Source organism: Triticum urartu, chromosome 7A (assembly GCF_056163025.1).
Source record: "Triticum urartu cultivar PI428250 chromosome 7A, HENAU_Tu73, whole genome shotgun sequence".
Lineage (NCBI taxonomy): Eukaryota > Viridiplantae > Streptophyta > Magnoliopsida > Poales > Poaceae > Triticum > Triticum urartu.
The window spans coordinates 694,508,838-694,523,972 of NC_141879.1; positions in this window are offsets into that span (position 1 = coordinate 694,508,838).

A 15,135-nucleotide genomic window follows, 5' to 3' on the forward strand; every position below is an offset into this window, starting at 1 on the left:
ACCTGCAGGAGGCCCGAGCTCGACCACGTCGACGACGAGTACGCCTCGCACAAGGTCCCTCCATACTTTCCCCTCGTCTTCTCTCCTTCATTCCTTCCTTCTTTCTCTCATCCCCAATCAATTTTTTGATTCGATTCAGATCAACAGAAGCTCTCTGCCTCTCCAGTTCCATGGACGGACGACTGGGACCCCACGCTCGAGCCCGACGAGCTGGACGAGTTCGACAGTGAGGTCGCCCACCCCCGCCCACCATGATTCCCCACAGAACAAGGTCGACCCGCTCGCTCTATTTTTCTTTTCTTTCCAAGTGATTACTCTCAAATTTTCTTGGATTGAACCTAATGCAGAAAACGTGCCCACTTCCTTTCCTGATACTCGCATGTTACAGCCAACGACAGAGTAGCGCTGCTGGCTATTTCCTTCTTCTTTTCTCACCATGCGAGCACTAGCAGTGTAGAATTCGTGAGATCTGCTAGTTAGTTAAGCAACTACTTGTTTATTTTAGTAAGTAAACGCCCATGATATGCTCCTGTTGATTCCTTGCTACTCTGTGCATGCAGCAAGGATGTAATTGCCAGTGGGGCAGGTGATGATGCTATCTGCCTTTTCGCTGAGAAGAGTACTATCGTATCTTATCCTTTCTCTGAACATTCAAATCTCATGACTCGATTTATCTCTATGGGATCTACTTAGCTGACCATTTTGTCCAAGCTACATTTGTGGCAGATAGTGTGGTGTGATGTTCCAGCATGGATTGCGTACTTTAGTAGATAAGACTGTCATTTATTTTAGCATCAAGGATGATGCAGTTCGTACTTGTTTTGTTCATACTTTCCTGTATTCCATAGTTCTGTACTTTTCTTGCCTCATGAAAGTAGCCATCATATGTTTTTTGTGATATTGATTGGTCAATGCCTGAATACAGAGTTGTATTTATCGATATACCAGATTCGCATTTCGAGGATAAATTGTGATACATAAAACATATTTTTTACTTTACTAGAATTTCAAACTTAGAAGAACACTTGCCGATGACAATAGTATTTTTGATGCCCAATGCCCTTGCAGCTATTCATAAATCAGAAGCTCTGCATGCTCCTTCCTTCTTTTAAGTTTTAATTAAATATTTACGATAGAACATGTCTTGATGTTTATTGTCAAGGGCTAATGTTGTTGTCCGGAAGGAACTCCAGGAACGAACTTCAAATAGCTCTTGTATTCATCTGGAATGATATTTCAGGCACCGGTCTTGTGTAAGTTTCTTGATATCTATTTCAGATCCAAAATATGTAAAGTTTATCTATTGCTTGTCCATGTGGTTCCACTTCAGACTATTCAGAAGCATTTTGTGAGCAGAGTGCTATTTAGTGCTTAGTATTCGAAACTTCAATTGTTGCATTGGTTTTTCCTCATGTACTTTTTATCTTTTATTGCCAACTTAAATAAAAGAAAGTGTAGCAGTTTATGCTTGTAATTTTTTTCTAGGAAGTTATTACTAGATCTACTATCCCAATGCTTTTTTCTTTCCTGAATCTACAATAAAGGACTACATCTGGACAAGTTGTAAAAAGAAAACTTTTTCCGCACTTTACTCTCTTTTACTTATAAGAAACTGGTCTAGGTTTAGATATCTGTAGTGCCTGAAGCTTAGTCATCTTAAAATAGTTCACCCATAGTTTGTATGTACACTTGTGCCTATCATCCATATTTGCCAAGCTGATAATTCTTTTCACTTATCTAGATTTGTCCACATGCTTGTTAACTTGTTTTTTATGCCTTTGTTTAGTGCAGGTTCCAAGAAATTAGAGGCTGCTTTTGCAAAACGAATACACAGAGAAATACATAGAGAAATCAGAGGCTACTTTTTGAGATCGGTTCCAAGAAAGTGCAAAGTTATGTAGTAATTTTGTTTATAGGCTCCTTTTTTAGATCAGTTCCGAGAAATGCAAACTGATGTAGTAATAATGGTTGTAAATACTTGTTGAGCTATCTATGTAAATATGTATTTTTGGTATCTGAACATTGTCGTGATTGTAACAAGTTTGGGTTGTTATGTGAAAATTAATTTTGATTTATGGCCTTGTTTGAGTGTTAGGCATGAAATTTATAGATAACAAAAATATCTAATCCTTATGGGTTAATAAGAAAAACACAAAAACAATTGTCCAGTGTTGTCCATGTAGGTTGCCACGTCATTCCAACTGGTCAAGAAAAAATCCAACATGGCGTACGTCCATGACGGCTTGTTCTGTCACAGAAGATTGGGCATGGGAGGGCTTGGCGCACTTCCATGACGGCCAAGAACTGTCATGGAAGCTGCCATATCAAATTATGACGCGATATACATGACGGATTGCAAATCCATCATGGAAGGGAACCCATGACAATTTTTCATTGATCAGTGACGGACTAGAACTGTCATGTATTAACAGAATTCTTGTAGTGGTAGACATCATATATATTCTCAAATATTCCAAAACCTACTAGGGGAGCCACGAAAACACTTTTTCACCGCCGCAACCTTCTTTACCCGTGAGATCCCATCTAGGGGCCTTTTCCGGCGTCCTGCCGGAGGGGTTTTTGATCAGGGAGGCTTCTACATCAACACCATTGCCTCTCCTATGAAGCATGAGTAGTTTACCTAAGACCTACGGGTCCATAGCTAGTAGCTAGATGGCTTCTTCTCTCTCTTTGATTCTCAATACCATGTTCTCCTCGATGTTCTTGGAGATTTATTCAATGTAATACCTTTTTGCAGCGTGTTTGCCGAGATCCGATGAATTGTGGATTTATGATCAGCTTATCTATAAATATTATTTGATTTTCCTCTGAATTATTATATGCATGATTTGATATCTTTGCAAGTCTCTTCGAACTATCTATTTGGTTTGGCCAACTAGATTTGTTTTTCTTGCAATGGGAGAAGTGCTTAGTTTTGGGTTCAATCTTGCGGTGCTCGATCCTAGTGACAGAAGGGGAACCGACACGTATTGTATTGTTGCCATCAAGGATAACAAGATGGGGTTTTCATCATATTGCTTGAGTTAATTCCTCTACATCATGTCATCTTACTTAAAGTGTTACTCTGTTCTTATGAACTTAATACTCTAGATGCACACTGTATAGCGGGCGATGTGTGGAGTAATAGTAGTAGATGCAGGCAGGAGTCGGTCTACTTGACACAGACATGATGCCTATATTCATGATCATTGCATTAGATATCGTCATAACTTTGTGCTTTTCTATCAATTGCTCGACTATAATTTGTTCACCCACCATAATACTTTCTATCTTGAGAGAAGCCTCTAGTGAAACCTATGCCCCCCGGGTCTATTTTCGATCATATAAGTTTCCGATCTACAATTTTAGTGTTCTATTTTACTTCCTTTGCAATCTTTTACTTTCCGATCTATAAACCAAAAATATTACTTTACCATTTATCCATCTCTATCAGATCTCACTTTGTAAATAACCGTGAAAGGATTGACAACCCCTTTATCGCGTTGGGTGCAAGTTGGTGTTTGTTTGTGGAGGTATTCGGTGACTCGTTCATTGTCTCCTACTGTTTTGATACCTTGGTTCTCAAAATTGAGGTAAATACTTACTCTGCTTTGATGCATCACCCTTTCCTCTTCAAGGGAAAAACCAACTCAAGCTCAAGAAGTAGCACCGGACATATGGTGCCATCCAACGCGAGGCTGTACCGGTTTGCTCGGTCGTCCAGACACATTTTTTCCTGCAAACTAGAGTCAAAGTGTGGGGGAGGGGGGTTTGCGGACGTCCGAACCACTATCATGTACACTTATGACTGCCCTGGCCCACCCAAACCCCCTCCTCCCTCGCCCTCACACTTTCTTGCATACATATCGATGTGAGCGGCATCTCCGCATTGATGCCGGCCCAGGGTAGACATGACCTCTCACTGACACCGGCATTGAAGCGGCGTGCCAGCTGTGAGAGGACTGCTTGGTGCACGCCCGACTGAACACATATACTTGCCTACCCGGTTGAACAAGCCACCTCGCCTGCATTCATTAAAGTCACGTGTGTGCCGAGGAACCTTTTTCGGACACACCTCCGTTCACGAGCTGGCTAGCTAGCGTTAAACACAAAGCTAGTTGGTTCCTCCCGTCCATGGCTATTCAAACATGGCCAGACGTCGGGCAAGAACTGCACCACACCTCCGCTCGCCATCTCCTTCTTGCGCCATATTCTACAAACTGTCCATGGCATCTAGCAAGCAGGAAGAGGCATTCTCCAGCATAAAAGCCGGCGCGCGGAGGAGCAAGTTGCCGCTCCAAGCCAGCTTGCGGAGGAGCATGGCGACACGGGCAATGATACTGTCGTGGACGAGGCAACATCCTGCCATGCCATCCACCATCAACGTGAGCAAAACCGTGCCCACCTGGTGGAGAAAGAAGCCGGCGGCGTGGAACGCAATGAGGCGGCCAACACTTCCGGGGTCGCTGCCGGCAGCAAAGCAAAGTAGATCATGGGAGGCCACCGCCGCTTGGCTCCTATGAAGGCATGTGCCAGCCCGTTGTCGGTGCGCACAGCTTGTCTCTTTCCCTCTTCGCATGCCACTGTCGTCACCTGCCCCAAAAGCCAACCTTGGTTCGTACTTCATGGATGCGGAGTCTACTCTGATGAGTGGCACTGCCGAACATAGGGAAGGTATGGGGAATTGCAGGTTATTCTTCCCCTCTAGCTGAAGCATATACCTCCAAGGAATATGGCAGTCTGACGAGCGAGCTGCCGGACATGAGGAACACATGTTAGCAGAGGGGCTGCGGAGGGGGTGGAGCTTCATTTTCCAGGGCTCATGGCCGGCCAAAGATGGGGAATGGGCGCCGACAGTCATTTTAGTCTAGGTTTAGAGTCTGGTCTAGTAGAAGAAGTCTAAATGTAAAGAATTTACTCTGGTTTAGATGAAAAGCATCCCGTTTTATGTAAAAAGTGTCCAATTTATTTGAGTTTAAATCAATTTTGTTCATTTTCATCGAATTTCATTTGAAATATAATCAGACATATGCGGACATCTTTAGATGGCCGGCTCCTGCATCCGTGTCCACAAACTGGTCCCCTTATCCGCAGGCGGATGTGGGAGCAAATTTGCGGGTCAACGTTAGAGACACGCGTGTGTAAGCTAACCTCTCCGGAGGTCTCGAGTTGGACCCACACGTCCTAGTGAGATTAAGGGATGCAAAGTGGGCCCGATGCCGCGTTGGTGCACCATGTAGGCAGGGTTGACGGCTATAGATGGGGAATGAGCGTCGTGTTTGCATAGTTGCTACGAGAACGTATCCTGTGCACCCGCCCGACTCATGCACCAGGTGCTCCGGTGGAACGTGAGCCCTTGGATTAAATAGAGAGAGATAGGATGTTGTGCAAGGGGAGCTATTGGTACATTTGGCAGAATAAACCTTGAAGTGCAGCTTAATTCTGTCCTTCCCTGTCTTTTCTCCCGTTTCTATATCTTCATTTCCCTGTCTTATCTCATGTGCCACCGGTCACTGGACCATGGCGATGGATGCTAGGATTAGAAAAAAATCGCTCATGTCATCTCTATCCCTCCCTCTCCTGTACCCAGCCAGGGATCTCTCTCTCTCTCTCTCTCTGTGTGTGCGCGCGCGCGTGCCTATGAGATGACAGCTGATGAAATTGATAATTTCACCTCTCGTACTAGTCCAGATCGTATGGTTGGCTCCGGCTCTAGTTTTTTTAGCACCATGTAAGAAAGAATGTACACTTGCGACAAATTCGTATGCGACTTTTTTTTGTAGTTTAGAGGAGCAATTGTTGTACAGTTCATGTGCATGGTTGTGATGCTCCAATGTGATACACTTCATGTTCTTGCGTGGAAGCATATAAAGAAATGTATTCAGAGATCTTTCGTTCAGTTGCAAAACAACATCATTCACAACAGTTATTTAAAAATATATTTCTCTCATACGTACTTAATGTTACAGTCATAACTGTTGAGCTTTCCAATGGTTCGAACAATAAATTACATGAATCTTTTGCATCTTTTTTTTGCCAAAGTCACTAATGAGCAATCATGCGCCAGTTACAACAACTGATACAAGAGCACAACTTGTCAATTTTCTCAGGTGTTGTGCATGGTTTGAAGAAGAAGCTCAGCCAAACAAATGTATAAATGAAGATGGCACATGCCATCCTATACAATCTACACCAGAGCAACACTGCTACTTGAAAAGCAGTGGAGATTTCATACATCTTAAATGTTACACAGACTATTGCATTATCCATTTGAGGTTTCTAGAAATTCAGGCATGGGCCATGTCAAAGTCTGCTGCAGGACTATCATCCGGCTACAAATAGGCCTGAAAATAACACATAGTATAATAAATCATATTTTTCTTGCTAGGTGATTACAAGAAAAAGTAGGCCTTAAAAGCCAGAACAGGTAACCTTAGGAATTTTTTGCAAATTACATCTTGTGTATATCTAGTCATTTCACATAGCTATACAAGTCATACCTTTTCCAAGCTTGTAGTGCATCACCATAGATAAACTGTGCACTCATAACAGAAGCATGACAATGTTTACTTTAATAAGATGACATAACTTTCTGCATATATTGGCATGTCAAATTCACTTCTTACATACAAATCATTTTGCACTGGACAAACATGGAAAATGGAAAAACTTGATCCCAAAAGACCACAATTGAAAAGGGAAAAGATTCCCATCACCCAGCCGATTTACAGCGCATCATCCGCCACCTGAGATGCACACCATGTGTCCCATGTGGGGCTTAACACTGCTCATTATTATTATTTTCTTATCTTAACCACTAATGATTGAGAGCCAGTTGGTTTTTTTTCGTCTTCTGCAACATGCTTTTGCAAAAACAATATACAATAATAATAATGTATTTTTCAAGAAAAAAGTCTACAGACTTCTCAACATGTCTCTGTTGCAAAAAATGCTGCAATATGACCTTTGTGACAAGAAAAAAAACTCTACATATGTTTCCATGACGCGATATCTGTTGCAGAAAATATTGTATAGACGTTTCCGCAACATGATTTCTGTTGCAAAAAATTCTGCAACATAATCTATGTTGAAAAAGTTAGGATGTCTGTCATCCGCTTGATGACGCCAGATCTACGGCGAGCGACCCGGCCAATCTTTTAAAAAGATCAGCCGGCTGATGCACACGTAGCATCCGCATTCTCATAGTCGTTGCATCAATCATGATTGAGTGCTCAGTCTGGCACAAGTCCAGAAAAACCATTTTCTTTGGTTGGCACCACACACAAACATTACCAAAAGGTTTGTGCAACATGTATCTTTTTACAGAGGGTTTCTGCAATGGAGGTCTTGTTTCTGAAAGTAAAAAAAATATTCGGTGGTGAATGTTTTTTTATGAAAGAAGGGTATTGTTTCATAAGTTCTCTGCAACATGGGTCTTGTTTCAGAAAGAAAAAATGGTTTGGTGGTGAAGTTTTTTTTTTCTGCAACAGGGTCTTGTTTCAAAAAGTTTCTGCAACATGGGTATTGTTTCAGAAACAAAAAATTGTTCAATGGTGCTTTGCAACAAGCTTCTATTGTAGCGGGATGAATGCAACACTAACCTTGTTGCAAAGGCCGACGCTCACGTGATGGGCCATTAGACGGCTATTACAAGCTCCATCAAATGTCTGGTGAGGCGGTCGATCTTTTTGGATCATTACCTAGCCGACGTGTAGCGCTCCCCATAGAAAAATTGCATGAAACCTGGTTTGAAGAAAAAAATCACGAGACCCCCGGTTGCTGGCCCTGACCTATCTTCGGCACACTATGGGCCATTCGGCGCTATTACCTATAGTGAGCATATGTAGTAGTTTAGTACAAGCGGTCTATAAGGGGCGGTGATGTATGCCACCTTCTGCGGGCAATACTACTGAGACCACCCATGCCCAATGCTAAATGTCCACAACTGTGTTCCTCATTAATGACCACTTTAACTCATAGGAATAGTGGAGAAAAAACATAGGATCCATCGCTAGAGCCTCAACCGTATGCCACCTTCCAGCGGTCCTCTAGAGCCCGCGAACCACCCTGAACAAATCCATCGCTACACACTATTCTCCATGGTATACGGGGATACGACGATGCTCCCCTTCAAAATTGAATACGATTCCCCATGCATTTGCCGGTACGAGGAGGAGGCCGCCGAAAAATCAAGGAAGGAAGATCTCGACACCAATGACTGGATGACGGGAGAGGAGTTTTTGGGTGGGCCGGGCGTGTCAGTGCCTGACGTGGCAGAGGTCCGAGAGCCTGTGAACCTCCATTTGAGATGGTTCCGATTTGCGGGATTTCGGATGTCCGGACCAACCTGGACATTTTAGTAATTGTCCTTCGGTGTAAAAAATTCCTGCAGCGCTAGGTCCTTACATTTAGGGCCGATTTGGTGAGCAACGTTGGATATTCCCTTACCATGCAGACTGGTAGCTCACCAAATAGCTTGAGAATTTGCATGGTGGCGCTAAGCTCGAATATAAGGGTTGATGAAGACAACAACGTCGCCAATACACGGATGCTCGTATGGGGATGGAGTGCTGAGGTCCAATATCTGTGAGCACCCCTTTATGTACTCTTTAAACATAATCAACTATCTTAGAAACCCCATCATCCCTAGGGATAGGTTTAGAGTTGCACTGTTGGGTTGGAGCCATTCGTGCATTCAACATATTAGCTATTATAATCTTACATTTTTATTTGAAATTACAATGTTCGTATGAACGCTTCTCCAAATCTCTATAGAAGAAATGCACGTGTGATGCTCGGTTTGATAAATGAAAGATTAAGTTTGAAGGTTCGATTCCAACTCTACTGACATTAGTACAAATTTGACTTCTCAAATATTGTTAGTCGTAGTGGTGTTGCACTTTATAGTTTCTGTTGGACAAACTTTTGTTTTTCCATTGGGTAAAGAAACTATGGAATATGGTAAAAATGGGATCTACCTCCATCCTTGTTGCAATCTCTGTGTTGAACTTCATAGCTGCTAAGATAGAAGATTGTTATTGAGTTGGGTATCCATTTGCTCAACCTTTAGTTTCTACCCTCAAATACATTTATCTTAATTTTGTGTTTAGCTTGTGTTGTGCTGAGTGTGGGTGCAGTGAAAAAACAACGGTTGATTGATTATGCCTTTTGTTGGTTGCTTTTACAATTTATATAGTTGATTTGTGTGGGAGGGCTACGTGCTATGTCATGTCGCAAGCTTGATGTATCGAGGGTGTTAGTAGTATGATGTTATATTATATCCTTATTGTTGTAATTATGTGGACCTATTGTTGCACGCATCACAAGATTATTATCCCTTCTCCTCTTTATCTTTTTAGGGATCGGCTGGTCATTATTATTAATGTGCGTAATTAACTCCAATGGAAAAGTTATACTTCCTACATTGATGTGTTTAGTATTCCGGCGGCAGTAAATATATGGTGATGAGATGTTAAAGGATTGTGACCAAACATGTTCCACATATATTTTTTTGTCACGGGGAGAATTAAAATATATGAATTTTTATACTAAAATTTTATATCTATTTAAACGTATACCATATTAGAGTTGTAATGATTAAAATTCATATTACTTACTATTATAGTTAATCACATAAAATGTTGCTAAATAATATTCATAATGGTATTTGTTATACAATTATATCACTGAATATTTTGTTTGTGCTAAATTTAAATTGTATGGCGTACTTTCTTTAAATTGATTTTTTAAGGTTTGACACATACATATATATTTGCATGTATGTTTGGGTTACCGTGTGTTCGTATATAATTTAATATCATCAAATATCATGATAGAGAATTTTAAATCATAAACTATTACAAACATATTAATAGTGGTTTCTAGTGTATTAGTAGATAGATATATTTATAATAACTACTAGGGTATGCCAAATGTATCATGCAAGTTGAATTCATTAATAAGTTGACAACATGTGCATACTTTGTGCTTATATTTTAAAAACATCATTATTCAAATCGTCAAAGAACATAAAATTTTCCCAGTTCCACTTTTAGATAAATATGATTTAATTATTTGATATGCTCATACATAATGTAGTTGATTTGGTATATACGAGAGCTCCTTCCTGTTTCTCAAATGAATGGTTGCGCGTTAATTGAACCTACCATAGAGCATCTCTAGCATACCTTTTAAGACGCACGAAACTGTAAAATAACCGCCAGTTTACAGTTTTAGACGGAAAAAATGACCCGAATAAAACCCATAAACAACTCCAACCTGTAAAATATTTTAAGGGCTGCGGAAAACATTTCCGCCAAACCCGTGAAAATAAGGATTTCGAAGGCAACCCAAGGGCGCCCTGTATACGCGAAAGACCATTGGCAGGAGTCCAACTGCCATCACAATCTTCATGGCTCGCTCCCGGCCGTCTCCCCGTCCATCCCCGACTGCCGCCACCCTACCCGTCCGGACCACCGCCCGTCCGTCCCCGGCCGCCGCCGCCGGAAACTCGAGCAGCTACGGTGACGAAGGAGCTCCTGGATCGATCTAGCTCCTGGATCCATCCCGCCACGGTCGAGCTAGCTAGCTCCTGGATCCATCCGGCAATGGAGGAGCTGGCTCTTGGATCGATTCGGCGACTACGGAAGACGATGGGAACTGAATATGAACACGGGCGAGAGGAAGAAGAAAATGTGGGGAAGAATATATGCGAACATTTGGTTTTACAGTCCACGTTTAAGGGGTATGTTCAGCCGTAGCTCAAATCGATTCTTAAAATGCGTTTTTCGTGAACTGAAAACCGCGTTTTCAGTTCCGCGGTTTAAGGGGTCTGCTAGAGACGCTCTTAAGTAGTTCTCCCTTGGAATTAAGCATTTTTCTTAATAAGCTGAGCACTGACGGGAGCGAACGTTTGGTCTATGGGGACATATGTCCCCGTTATCCAATTTGTCAACACATGCATCGCGATTGACAGATGAAGTAACGTTTCAGCAAATACAGGTTGAAGGAATAGTTGTACAGTGCAATACACGGAAGGCGAACAGTGTCGTAGTAGTACGCGGACAGGTCGGTACAGAATCTTTCTGCAGCCCTCACGCGTTTTCATATGCAGCGCCGATAAAAATGTCCTGCTAGAACACGCCACCTTTTTGGAAGATCGAGGTTCTTGTCAGAAAGGACTGGACTAAACAAGCCAGCACGCTTTACACAAACAAAACACGGAGGCCTGGACTGAAGTTAGCTTAGTTGGCGCACAACTAATCTGTCTTTGCGTTTAGTACAAAGTATGGAAAATGTCCCATGTTTATGTAGCACGGATGCCTGGGAAGCGAGAGGAAGCATATATAAAACAATTTAAAAAGTAGGATTAGTAAATTTGTGTAATTAAGACTTAATTACATAATTTAACTCGGCGGTGAGAAAAAATAAATAATTGCTAACTGTACTTTTTGTACCAGTGAAAGCCTCCACTAAGCCACATCTTCTATGATTACATCTTGTTTGTGTAAAAATGCATCGAGAAGTTGGCAGCTGGCTGGAAGTAGCAAAATGGTGTAGCAGTAAATATGGGTGGTGGTTTGGTGTAGGCACTTTAACTGGACTGTCGGTGCAATTGTTCGGGTAAAAGCTAGACCCTCCATTCATTCTATCCATTTGCTCTGAAGGAACTCCTCCTACCAAGTTAAGCGAAGAACAGCTCAGTGCCTAACGGAGAGGGAGAAAAAGCAAGGTGGTGGATGTAATGGACGGACTGCCTTCATGCAAGGTAACAACGTCTGCATCTGTATGTTGCGTATGATTAGAAACACAGCCCGCCTTCATTTGTCATACCTCATTTGTAACATGGGAGATATACTGTCCAGGTTATGCTAGAAACTGGGAAACCTGAAGAAGAAGACGATAAGACAGAGTTATCCGGTGGTGATGTATTGAGTAGTATTAAACCGGTGGATGTTGGTAAAGAATCTTGTCCAATAGAAGAGTGTGCAGGCACAAAAGTAGCGTCCAGTTCTATTGGTAACATTTCGAAGGCGCAGGGCAGATTCACTGCGTCGGATCTGCAAAATTTGTATCTTGAACTATCTCCAGAGCAAAAGGGCAAAATAAGTAATTTAGGCATTGCAGGAGTAGAGTGGATTAACAAGATGGTGCACACAGACCTAAATCATTCAGCATGGTTGATGCTCAATGTAATGCCTGATGACCGTGCTCTGAGAATTCGAGTAGATGATTGTGACATAGTTCATATTACAGAAGCTGCGGCAGCTAACATAACTGGGAACAGAATGGGTGGTTCAAAACGATTCCAGTTTCTGAAGGTGCCCCAAGCCAAAGTGAAATCAAAGTTGTGCGAAGCATACTGGAACTGTACGACGAAACTGAAGAAATAACAATTTCTGAACTTGTCGCACTGTTGTTGGGAGAAAGTAAGAAGGTGATCGAATTAAATTATGAGGGCGTTTCCCGCACAGAGGTAGCGTTTGCAATGTTGTACCTTTCTATTGCGCTTGGTCCTGTGGAGAGGAAATGTTGCGTGAACAGGAGTTCATATATGATGGTGATACTTCATCCGGATCTGAAAGATGTCAATTGGGGGAAATATGATGTTGATGAAATAATAAGCGGCACAAGGAAATTGAACCGGGAGAATGCACTGCTTAACATAACACTACATGGGTGCCCTGCTCTACTGGAGGTATTTTTAAAAATTCAATATGCAAAGTACGTTTGTATCTTAAATTTGTGGTTGTAATGACAGTTATTTGTACAACAGATTCTTTATTTCGACTCCGTCGACACAGGATTGATTCAACTAGATCAGAAAGCCGTGCCTAGGATAAAGTACTACAACAAACAAATCCTGAGTGCGCTTGTGAAGGCTAACAACAAAGTAGATGGTGGGCGCATTACATTTGGATTAATGAAGGTATATGAATAAGTAGTTACCTTGTCAGTTTATTTGTGAAAATTGGGGAATTGTAAGAAAGATAGCTAAAATTCACATGGAAGCACTCCTCTGACCGTCTATCATGTTGACAGGTAAAAGGATCAATCAAGAATGCTGATAACTTAGCTTCTGATCTAGCTACAGAATCATGTGTGAAGGTAAATATATACAACCAGATTTTAGTTTAATGGGATGCAAGTACTACATTATATTGAATCTTAAAAAATTCATATAGGGGAGGAATTGGATATTAGAGGAACTAGCGCAGCAGGCTGAAGGCAGGATTGAAAGATCAATGAAGTTCCATGCAGATCTCATGAATGAAATTAGTCTGAATGAGGAAAGGAAGAAAAATCTATTTCAGACACATTGATCAGTAGAGAAATTGATGCTGACTGTTGGCACAGTGAAAATGTTGCGTTATATTCAGAAATACGAGGTACAGATGGGTGGCTTGGTAAACGAAACAGTTTCTTGTCTGGACAACGTATTGGCTGGTAAGAATTTATCTAATTCCTGGTAATGTAAAGTTCGAATTCGTAATGTACAACGTTTGTAACAAACTTTTTGGGGATTTAGGTGTCCGTGAAAACTTTGCCAAGGGTACAAAGCGGAAGGCAAGTCCAAGTTTGGGTGAGGGTGCACATAAAGATACAAGTATAGCAAATCATTACTGTTTTTCTTAGTACATAACCTGAATGCACTAAATTATGTTCACATGGTATATGGTCCCAGACTTGAACATGCCGTTGATGGTTAGAAGTGAAAGTGTTAAAGGGAAGGAAGTTGTACCTGAAGAGGGATGCATGTTCAATCAAGGGATGCTGGTGCACTGTAGTCCACATGATGAGCTACATCACATAGCTGAAGAGTTGCGCAGGAAAAAGATCCATGTAGAAACCAATTTGAAGAAGGTTGCATTACCAATAATCAGAGCATCGTGTCCTTTCCAGTTCCAATCAATGTATCCTACAGTTAGTAATGGTGTATTGGAAAAAGGGTTCAGAAGCATGATGATATGCTTCAAGAAGACATTGAAATCGTCAGTTTTGAAAGAACACAACTCGTGATTACATACATGTCGTTGTGAACTGATTTTTTATAATAGCAGCGCTTGGCTGATACATGAGGTGCCTACAAGGATATCCCTAACTGGACAACAGGTAGTTGCCCAATTCAACGGCCCAGGTAGCTTGGAGAAGGATGGGTTTGAAATGGTCATAAGAATGATGGCAACTGTAGAGATTAAATGGATTACATCACTATACCGTGGAAGGTGGAGGCACATCTTGCTACCTATATGGGCTGTAAGTAATGTTAGGTGAATTATTAAATTGAGTATCGAAAAAAATATGATTTGGAAATTAAGCTATCGTAAAACGCAGGAATTGGTGTTAAACACGGAGCAGTACTTACTTGACGAGACCGTGAGGATGATGTTTACTGACCCAAAATTGGGATACGACGTTGAATGCTGCAGAGTGGTAATTATTTCATATTTATAAATAAGTGCACTACAACAATTAATATGTTTATTGTGTAACTTGATATATGCTATGCAGATTTTTGCTCCATACCGGGATGAAGAACAATTCTGGATTTTATATGCATTTGATATTGAAACCTGTAGAGTGCATGTTTTCTATCCGAAAAGGGGGAACCGTCCAATGTGGGTGCTGGAGAAAAAGCACAAGAAGTTATGCTACAGATTGATCGAGGCTCTTTGTAGATGTGTTTATAGGTTCTTTGATGGATGGAATATCAATGCGGAATCATTCAAGTTCATCTATCACACCTTCCTTGAGAAGGCCAGCAACAGGTCATACCTGATCTTGCATAATAATCTTGTGACCTATTTTTGTGTGCTAATCAGTCTGATATAGTTTCATTTGGCAGATTTGACAGTTCATTCTACATTGTTCATTGCATTATGAATTACATGGGGACTGGTCTGGCACATTGATGTACTGAGGTATGACATATTTCCATACTTCCGAAAATTTGTAAAAAATTAAAAATCCTTAATCTTGGCAAGTAAAACAGGATGGGTTGAAGAAGATAAGGGAGTACATCGTACACATGGTGCTGACAATGGATGGTAATATTGGAGTACCGCCGAAATCCATAGTGAGTCCTACGATGCTGGAATGAAGTACTGATTGCCCAAGAAGTTTTAAATATAATGT